Source organism: Ranitomeya imitator, chromosome 4 (genome assembly GCF_032444005.1).
Source record: "Ranitomeya imitator isolate aRanImi1 chromosome 4, aRanImi1.pri, whole genome shotgun sequence".
NCBI lineage: Eukaryota > Metazoa > Chordata > Amphibia > Anura > Dendrobatidae > Ranitomeya > Ranitomeya imitator.
Genome location: NC_091285.1, coordinates 38,952,792 through 38,963,751, shown reverse-complemented (window position 1 = coordinate 38,963,751; position 10,960 = coordinate 38,952,792). Strand labels below are relative to the sequence as shown.

General features: G+C 42.1%; 1 protein-coding gene across 1 annotated transcript in view; it reads left to right on the top strand.

Moving 5' to 3' along the window:
• Positions 1–1,674: 1,674 nt before the first annotated feature.
• Positions 1,675–10,960, top strand: part of SMIM3 (small integral membrane protein 3) — a 33,558-nt gene continuing 24,272 nt past the window's right edge. The window contains exon 1 of the mRNA XM_069763558.1: positions 1,675–1,805. The gene's annotated coding sequence lies outside the window, so the exon portion shown is untranslated. The remainder of the gene's footprint in view (positions 1,806–10,960) is intronic.

The window sequence follows — 10,960 nt, the reverse complement described above, 5'->3', positions numbered from 1 at the left end:
CATTGCACAGGTGATGCAATTATTACCTGGGCAAGACTAAGGAAATCCTGAAAACATGACCTGTTGGTGGGCCTTGAGGACTGGAGTTGGGGACCTCTGCTCTAGAACATTGAAAATGCATTACTGCGATAGAAAATAGGAAAAAAGCGCTATGTCATGTACACATGAAATATTTATCTGCAGAAATTGCTATGAAAAAAGGAAGATACTACGTGCATAAATTGGCCAATTTTTAAGTGATTTTAAGTCGTTAGCTGGTCCACTCCTGACCCATAAATTGTAGTCTTTTTTGCCCAGGAGAGGTGACTTTTCAGATGATACAGCTGTCTTGTAACTTCATTTCCTTGTCTTGTGAGTTTCTTCACAGATAATAGATTGCTTTAAAGACTAGGGAGTCGGGACATAAAGCATGTCCTTTACGGAGATCTTTCTGCTTTGTGTTGGGGAGATTTGACGATTAATGAAACCATCTCTTATTCCTTCTGAATTCTTTACCTTGAATTTCCAGGATTGGTAGTCTGGTTAGTCAGATTTGGCACTGTGAACCCCACAGAGTTGCTGCTTCTTAGTACACTAACTTTTCTCTCCTCTGGACTGTTCTCTGGGTTTATGGGCCCATAACCTGTTGGCAGCGGATTAATCTCTGTACTGTCCAATTGTTTAACAGGGAATATGTATTTATTCAGGAACAAAGATAACGCAGCTTACAACTGGTATTTCTTATAGCTTAGGATCTCAGCATTTTGTCTGTCAGCTTGCAAAGTGAAAGTGAAAGACAGACACACACACACACACCAAGTGAGCAGGAACTTACTGTTTTTTCTTTGTTAGTTTGTTTTTTTACAGTGAATTATTGGCAATATAACACTTGTTGGAGACAGAAATTCATGCACTAACAAACAGAAGAGAATCCTCATAGTGCGCACGTTGTGACAGTTCACTAGTTGACCGTCACATAGAGTGACTGCAGACTTGTAGCCAGAGGGCAGACAACCCCTTTAATGTGTGATTGATTGAAAGCCAAACTCTTGGGACCTGTTCAGTAATAATATGCTATAATCCCTTTAACTGAGCGGGTGAGCTCCCTGACAATCAAACGTCGACATCCTTTCCTAAGTAAATGATTGTCCCATTAACCTCTTTGTGACATAGGATCCTGGGTGGGCGCACATGTATGGCGCAGGATCAGGAGCTATCACCTGCCTCCAACAGCAGCGATCTGAGCTAGCACGGATTGCTGCTGTTTTAACCACTTAAATGCTATAAAAAAAACAAGCCCTCATGCATCTATGTGGACGGAAAACTAAAAAAAAAAAAAAAAAACTGCAGGAGACATAATTGACAACCACTCCAAATGGTAAGAGAAAGAAAAATTTAAATCGGACAGAAGAGAACAAATTCTTTGAATAATAGTTTATGGGTTAATGAAAAGAATAGTTCTCAATTATGAAATGGGGGTATTTTTTGATGGTCGTCCCCCTGGATCGTTCAGTCCAGCACAAAGTACATTCTGCAGTAGATACTGGCAGTGACTGCCTTGTGTGCTGAGTGTTCTTCAGTCACTAGGTGGCTTGTTCCTCCTAAGATCAGAGACTTTAGAGCTTTTATCTCTGGAGGGAGGGGGTGAAGGATGTATACCTCCTCCCCTCCAGGCGAGACACATCCCCTCCTGAATGATGCAGAGAGAAGGAAGCAGTGCAGGCACATTGCACACAGACCCCATAATGTGCGGACGGGGGATCGGCTGCCTCTCCTGACTCACAAACTTCCCATCACTTCAACTTCTATGGATCAAAGCTGAGCCGGTAAGTCCCAAAACTGACCACATCCCATCGACCACTAGGCGTAAATGTCCCCGTCTGTTCTGTCTGATTATCACATTTTAGGTTCCCAGGGGAGCGTGTCCAAATTTTTGACCAAAGAACTCAACATTTTCATGCAAGATATCCAAAAACGGTTGTTGTTAGTTTTGTTCTTTTTTTATCGTCCTTTGATGGGACCAAGTTACTACTTTTATATATCAATCGTAGACGAACGAAAATGTTTGAGACTTTGGCCACAATTCCTCACCGCAGTTCTATTTTCTAGATTTATCATTCGTGCCTTAATTCTCTTTTCTTTTGAGCCACTTTTTATCTTCGCTTTCTTTTTTTACATTTTTTTTTTTTATATTTTTGCTCGACGACTTTGCTCATCCAGATGTTTTAGATCGATTCGTGAAATGCGATTTTTTTTTTATTAGAGGTTGCATTTTGTTATTTCATTTTTCGCACATCTCGGTCCGGTGGAGCTTTTAACTGGGCATGTTTGTTTAGACAAGTGTGCGACTTTTTGCGCTAAAAAAAAGTATAAAGAAAAAATCTGTTAGAGAGGGAATTAAAGAACCTTTTTTTTTTTTAATTTGGGGCCAAAGTGCGCTATTTTGAAGAGTTTGGCGTTAAAAACGTCAGCGAGTATCGCAAGACAAAAAAAAAAGTGACTTCAAAAAATCGCAAATGATGGATCGAGACTGTGAGTGGAGTTTTAAATCGTTCTACTGAAGCTATTATAGTATGCTACATCTGTATATACAAGTGTGTGTCTGTGTACATACTGTATATATATATATATATATATATATATATATATATATATAATTAAAGAAAAAATATTCCTTAGTTTTTGGAGTGCTCCCTGTTTATGTTCATTTTCTGATTATATATATATATATATATATATATATATATATATATGTATATGCAAACATACACAATGTATAGCTGGCAGTAACACTTTAGACAGTTCAGTTTGAGTATTATGAGCTATTACTAGGCTTTCCGTGACCTGGGGTAAGAATTCCGTTTTCTGTCCTAGCCCTGTGTCTTAAAATCCTGGCCAAGGCAGAGTACAGCAACAATATTTGGGCCCCTAGCAGCCCGAGAGCTCATCAAAATGCACCATTCCACCTGCCTTGGAAATGTAAATTGGCCCAATTTTCTCGTGGGCCCCTGTGCAGCCCCATAGGTTGCACCAATGATATGTCCGCCCCTGGTAGGGTGTACAGGAACAGTTGACCAGGGTGCCAAATTCTATGGGTAGGGGGGTCAATCGCCGTCCCCACTGCTGCTTTTTCTTAGAGCATCATATGTCTGTCCAGTGGCCCCTGAATACGATATTTGTTTGCTTTGACATCTAGGCCGGTGCCACAGGTTCCTATGCAGAGCGCAGCAGTCAAGGCAAGTTTGTCATCGCTGCTGCACTCTGCATAGGCAACAATTGAGATAACAAATCTCTCAGCATGATGCTTTGCTTTGTCATATCAGTTGCTGCTAGGGTTAGCAATAGATACACTAACATTACTTTTGGCCATATGATGAGAACCATAAAGTTAAAATAGATTTTTATTTCCATTATTTAAATAAAACGATTGGATAGGTCACCAATATCTCATCAGTGGGTCGTGTTGCCGCTGCTGCCGAGTACTGAAGATCGTCTCCTATTCATGAGAACAGCTCCGTTCAGCATTTATATCCAGCTAATAACAGCAGATAGTGGGGGATCGGACCCTCACCAATCTGATATCCCTGGGTTTACACTGCCCGATTGTACGACTGCCGATCGGCTACATGTAAGCCAAGAGCCGGTCATTTAGTGGCCTGTTTACTAGGCTGAGGACCGATGGCTAGTATGATAGTTCTGTATGCATGGCCTGTCTGGTCTCCTGACACATCAGTTTACACAGGACAATGTGCTGTCCAGAATACTGATTTCTAAGCTATCTTAAAAATGGTCACACCCGACGAACAATCCTTTTGCTCATTGGTCGGGTGATTGTCGACATGTTTAGATGGGACAATAATTGGGATGCCACAGTTATATAGGGACTTTTATGGCCATTTAGGACCCTTTCATGCATCCGTTTTTCTTATTTTGATAAACGGTTCAATTTTGTTAAATGTTTTTTATCCGATCTTCATTCCCTTTATTGATCTGAGTGTCCATTTTTCCAACCATCGCAGCCTTCGTTTTGTCTTGCATGCAAAGAACGGTTTCCAAGCGTCATAGGGTAGTAAAAGACGGGCAACACTCGGATCAGTGCTGTCTGTTTTACAAACCCTCTAACTAGAATGGGCATTGTTGACCTGCAAATTGGATGAAAATCAGACATGTGAACGAATGGGACGTGTGAACATAACCATAGACTATAATGGGAACGTGTTATGGGATACTCTGCCATTTTGTGGGCAAGGTATGATCTTGTAGGTCAATAAAACTCATCAAAGAGAGTTTTTACGTGAAATAAAGCTGTTTCTGTAGCTTTAATATTCTTTACTAATTTTCGGATTTCTATTCGCTGGCGTAGAATGGAATCATTCATTGAATGTATCCCAGTCGGACATTGTTCAAGGCCACGTTCCCACGACGCGCGTTTGGTCAATTTTTGATGTTGCAGATTTTCTGCACCCAGCTTGAAAAAAACTCACCGAAAACTCATCGTGGGAACGTAGCCCAAGGCAGATTTGTTCAACTTTGGATCTAAACCAGAAAGGTTCCCTATTCAATAACAGCGGAAAGTGTCAAAATTGTGAGAAAAATTGAAAATGTAAAGCATTAGAAAAATTCAGAACTTTACGTTATGCAATGAATAAAGTTCACTGGCAGAAAACTGCATGCGTGTGTAACTGTTACGGTCAGGTGAACGGTCAGGCCAGGCAGTATTCTACCTTTCTGGGCTCGTCCAGACAAGTATATAATCGCTCTGTGTGCACCACAGACCCCACAAGACCCCAGAGTGTCAGTGAACATGGCCAATATCCCTCGTATACTATCACAGCTTGGTCTACTTAGGTTCAGGAAAAGCAACACACGTGGAGCCAGTGACTTCCGCATATTTGTGGTCATGGCAGGCTTGGTTTTCCGTCTGAACCTGGCCTCCTATGGCGGCATCGGATAAGTTTGCAGTGACGCCATGAAGTGTCTTGGCTTGGACTAACTCAAAAACAAACCTCTGGAATTACATGTGAAAAAAAAACAGGATTTGCCATTACCTGCCTGATTGCATTCCTGTGGGCTGACGGTGACCGTCATGGGAAAGCTGTGCTCCCTTACATATGGCGGTGACTGCGTCATGATTTTCTTATCCCGACAGCTGATCAAGTCTTGGTTATTCTTTTGTAAATGAAAGGGTTATTCTCATCTCCAAGATCCTACCCCAATATGTAGTAGGTATAATAATATTAGCAAATACCTACAATTTGAAATGTAGTATAGTTCTTCTGATAATCTATGTTGTTTACCCCATGTGCCGGGCATTGCAGTAGCTTAGGTATCCATGGTTACAACTACTAGCTGTCACTATATAAGTGGTCATAACCATGGATATCTAAGCTACTGCAATGCCCTGCACATGGGGTAAGTGACAAAGCAAATCAGAATAACTCTACATTTCAAATTGGAGATATTTATTATGCATTGCTTATATTGCACTAACATATTCCACAGCGCTTTACATACATTATCATCGCTGTCCCCTGATGGGGCTCACAATCTAGATTCCCTATCAATTTGTCTTGGGAGTGTGGAAGGAAACCAGAGAACCCGGAGGAAACCCACGCAAACACGGGGAGAACATACAAACTCCTTGCAGATGTTGTCCTTGGTGGGATTTGAGCCCAGGATTCCAGTGCCGCAACGCTATGGTGCTAACCACTGAGCCATCGTGCTGCCCTATTACACCCTATTGGGTTATGATCTTAGAGATGGGAATACCCCATTAAGCCATGACCTAAACTTGAGATCCGGTGATACAGCCCAAAAAACAGAGAGAACACAACGCAGAAATAATGGGAATACATAAACTCCATGTGCAGTAGGTATTGCCCCTGGTTGGGTTTGATCCAAGGACACCACAGCTGCATCACATCAATGCCACCGGACATACTCCTATGAGTAGGACAGTCTGAATGGCATCCTAGTAGTCCCCACTTCTGCAAGGGGTTATAGTGATAGTAAGATGGTGGACTCTGGGACTATCGCTAGACCGTTGGATGCCAGAGTACGTATTTATACCCCTTCATCACATTGTCGGGGACCGATAGGGTCAGATATGTAACCACTGACTCGGCATGTAAGAGGTTAAACATGTGGGATAGGAGTTATACCCGAATCGGGGAAACCCAGCTGGGTACTACAGGCTCACTTCCTGTGCCAAAGTAGGATGGTGTAAATTAGTTTGCAGTAAACTTAGTATCAGATCGGTGAAAGTCCAATTTCTGGCCCCTACCGATCAGCGGGAACAGCACTAGGGCCTGGGACATGTCATGGAGTCCCACGGTTTTCAGTATCATCTCTATGCTGATGACACACAGATCTACATCTCTGGACCAGATATCACCACCTTACTAACCAGAATACCACAATGTCTGTCCACTATTTCATCCTTCTCTGCTCGATTTCCAAAACTTTACATGGAAAAAACAGAATTCATTGTCTTTCCCCCATCTCATTCAACCACCCCCCAGTGGACCTATCCATTAAAGTCAATGTCTGCTCACTCTCCCCAGTCCCACAAACTCTCTGCCTCGGGGTAACCCTGGACTCTGATCTATCCTTTATGCCACACATCCAAGTCCTTTCCACATCCTGCTGACTCCAACTGAAAAATATTTCTCAGATCCGTACATTCCTTACCAAGGAATCTTCAAAAACCCTAGTACATGCCCTGATTATCTCCCGCCTCGACTACTGCAACCTCCTGCTCTGTGGCCTCCCCTCTAACACTCTCGCACCCCTCCAATCTATTCTAAACTCTGCTGCCCGACTAATCCACTTATCCCCCTGCCATACCCCGGTGTCAGGATTCGAACCTCCTCCTGTGCACCAATCCAAAGCATTTCCTTCTGAGCTATTCAGCTCGCTAGATAGTTCTGTGCTAATCCAAATACTTGAACCTATGTTGTTGCTGATGTCTCCTCCCTGAATTTCCTGTTGGTCACCACCCTGAGTTCCTGATTGGGTCATTCCGATTGTACACCCTATTTAAACCTGGCCTTTCTCTCAGTTCCTTGCGTGATTATTGAGCTACCTGCCTTTAGTAAAGCTTCCTTCCACCTGCTATTCCTTCAAATGACACTACTGCTCCTGGTAAACGACCCCTGGCTTCCTTGACTACAATTCCTGGTTAGTCCTTCAAACTACATTGCTCTTCCTGTGTATCGACTCCTTGGCTATTCCAGACTACGGTACCTGCCCGGTGCTGCCCTTAGTGGCTGCAATATCACTACTCCAACGAGGTCAGTCCGTAACACCCGGCCTCTCCCCTCTGTCAATCCCTGCACTGGCTCCCCATTACCCAGAGACTCCAGTACAAAACCCTAACCATGACATACAAAGCCATCCACAACCTATCTCCTCCATACATCTGCGACCTCGTCTCCCGGTACTTACCTGCATGCAACCTCCGATCCTCACAAGATCTCCTTCTCTACTCCCCTCTCATCTCCTCTTCCCACAATCGCAGACAAGATTTCTCCCGTGCTTCCCCCATACTCTGGAACTCTCTACCCCAATATATCAGACTCTCGCCTACCATGGAAACCTTCAAAAGGAACTTGAAGACCTACCTCTTCCGACAAGTCTACAACCTGCAGTAACCTGCGATCCACCAAACTGCTTCACAACCAGCTCTATCCTCACCTACTGTATCCTCACCCATCCCTTGTAGATTGTGAGCCCTCGCGGGCAAGGTCCTCTCTCCTCCTCTACCAGTTGGTCACATGTATTGTCCAAGATTATTGTACCTGTTTTTTATCATGTATACCCCTCCTGACATGTAAAGAACCATGGAATAAATGGTATTGTTGTTGTTGTTATTATTCCTGGTGTTGAAACTCCGCTAATCTGATATTGATGACCTCCTCCGAGAATCGGAAAACCCCTCTTCTTGTATAGCAAACGCTTTTGAGATCAATCACTAAGTTCCGACAGGTGGCATCTTTTTAGGAAATTGGTGTGAAAATCCAGAGGAGTGTGTAATTTCTGGGAAATGATGAGATATTCTAAACTCGTACAGTCCCCCGTAGATACAAGCTTTCGGAGAAAAAAGCGTCCCAGTCAGACGCCATATCGTCTGGAATCATTGTTAGTGCAGTTTACACCGGAAACCTAATGGATGTGTTACAATCTTTTGCACAATGGACTCATCATGTGCTGATGCTAATCTGTACAGCTCCATTGTTTAAAACGGTATTCCCACCTCCTTGATCCTATCCCAATATATAGTAGGTGTAATAATAATAATATTACCAAATACCTCCAGTAAGAAATGTGGTATAGTTCTTCTGATTCACTATGTTGCTTACCCCATGTGCAGGGCATTGCAGGACCTTAGGTATCCATGGTTATGACCACTCATATAGTGGCAGTTAGTTGTTAGAGGTCGTAACCATGGATACCTAAGCTACTGCAATGCCCTGCACATGGGGTAAGTGACATAGCGAATCAGAAGAACTGTACTACATTTATAATTGGCGGTATTTGCTAATATTATTATTATTACACCTACTATATATTGGGATAAGATTTTGGAGATGGAAATACTCCTTTAAATCAAGTTTTTGTGTTACAGGTATTTAAAAAAAAAATGTTGGTAAAGTGTTTTTTTTATATACTGTATATATTTCATATCACAATCTATATTTGAAATAAAAATAGAAATCTTGTAGATTTTATACAGGTCACTGGGGCTTTTTTAGAGTCACGGCTTCGTCTGCAGATAAAGTCGTTCACCAGACAAATATTCAGCCACGAAATCGCCGCTGCCTGATGTGTGCGGCCGTCTGTTCTATAGACGCGGGCAGAGTTTGGAGAACTTGTTGCTTTACCGGCCGTTATCGGTGTGAATCCAATAACCTGTTGTATGATAACCGGCTCCAGCACTTGCACTCCAAACTAGAAAAACTTGTCGCAGCCAGATACCAGCAGGCACGGCCGATTCTTCTGACTTTTCTGCTCCCTGAGGCAAACATTTCAGTGGCATCCCCCTCCCCTCCATAAAAAAAGCATTCAGCAATGAATACACCGTAAACACGAATATTTATCAGCATAAAAAAAAATATTCATAAGTACCGTATATTTCTAACTATAAACGCACCCTAAGGTTTAGATGGCAGAAAATAGGAAACACATATTTCCTATTAATTAAAACTTCCCTGGAGTAAAGTGGAGGAGTCATTATTACTAATTTTAATTCTCTAGGGTATAATAAGAATGTAATAGTATAGACACACACAGCTCTACTACATTGATATATAGACATACACAGCTCTGCTACATGCATATATAGACAGCTCTGCCACATTAATATATACACACAGCTCTGCTACATTCACATACACACACAGCTCTGCTACATGGATATATAGACACACACAGCTCTGCTACATTCTCACATACACACACAGCTCTGCTACATTAATATAGACACACATCTCTGCTACATTAATATATACACACAGCTCTGTTACATTCACATACACACACAGCTCTGCTACATGCATATATAGACACACACAGCACTGCTACATGCATGTATAGACAGCTCTGCTACGTTAATATATACACACAGCTCTGCTACATTCAGACATACACAGCTCTGCTACATGCATATATAGACACACATCTCTGCTACATTAATATATACAAACAGCTCTGCTACATTCACACATAGACAGCTCTGCTACATGCATATATAGACACAGCTCTGCTAGATGCACATATAGACACACAGCTCTGCTACATAATAATAATAATAATCTTTATTTATATAGCGCCAACATATTCCGCAGCGCTTTACAGTTTAACAGCTTCAAACACAACATGCATATGCTACATGCATATATAGACACACATCTCTGCTACATTAATATATACACACAGCTGTGCTACATTCACATATACACACACAGCTCTGCTACATGCATATATAGACACAGCTCTGCTAGATGCACATATAGACTCAGCTCTGCTACATTAATATGTACACACAGCTCTGCTACATGCATATATAGACACATCTCTGCTACATTAAAATATACACAGCTGTGCTACATACACATATACACACACACAGCTCTGCTACATGCATATATAGACAGCTCTGCTACATGCATATATAGACACAGCTCTGCTAGATGCACATATAGACGCGCAGCTCTGCTACATTAATATGTACACACACCTCTGCTACATTAATATACACACACAGCTGTGCTACATTCATATATACACACACAGCTCTGCTTCATGCACATATAGACACACACACAGCTCTGTTACATGCACATTTACAGAAATACAGCTCTGCTGCATGCACATACACACAGCTCTGTTACATGCACATTTACAGAAATACAGCTCTGCTGCATGCACATACACACAGCTCTGTTACATGCACATTTACAGAAATACAGCTCTGCTGCATGCACATACACACAGCTCTGTTACATGCACATTTACAGAAACACAGCTCTGCTGCATGCACATAAAGACATACACAGCTCTGCTACAATCACAAAAACACACAGCTCTGCTACATGCACATATATTATTATTATTATATACTCACAGCTCAGCATCATGCTCATTTATAGACACAGCAGCTCTGCTACATACACATTTATACAAACACAGCTTTGCTACATTCAAATTGATAGACACACAGCTTTGCTACATGCACATATAGACACACTTAGCTCTGCTACATGCACATATAGACACAGCTCTGCTACATGCACATATAGACACACTTAGCTCTGCTACATGCATATTTACACACACATACTATACATTACCACATCTTGCAGTTCCTTACAGGCATCTCGATTGATCGCATGAACTTAAAGGTCCTGGAGCTGGTCAAGCGGAATGTCCTTCAGCTGCTCAAGACATGCCGTATCCTTGCAGGTCCCAGTATCTTTCTTTC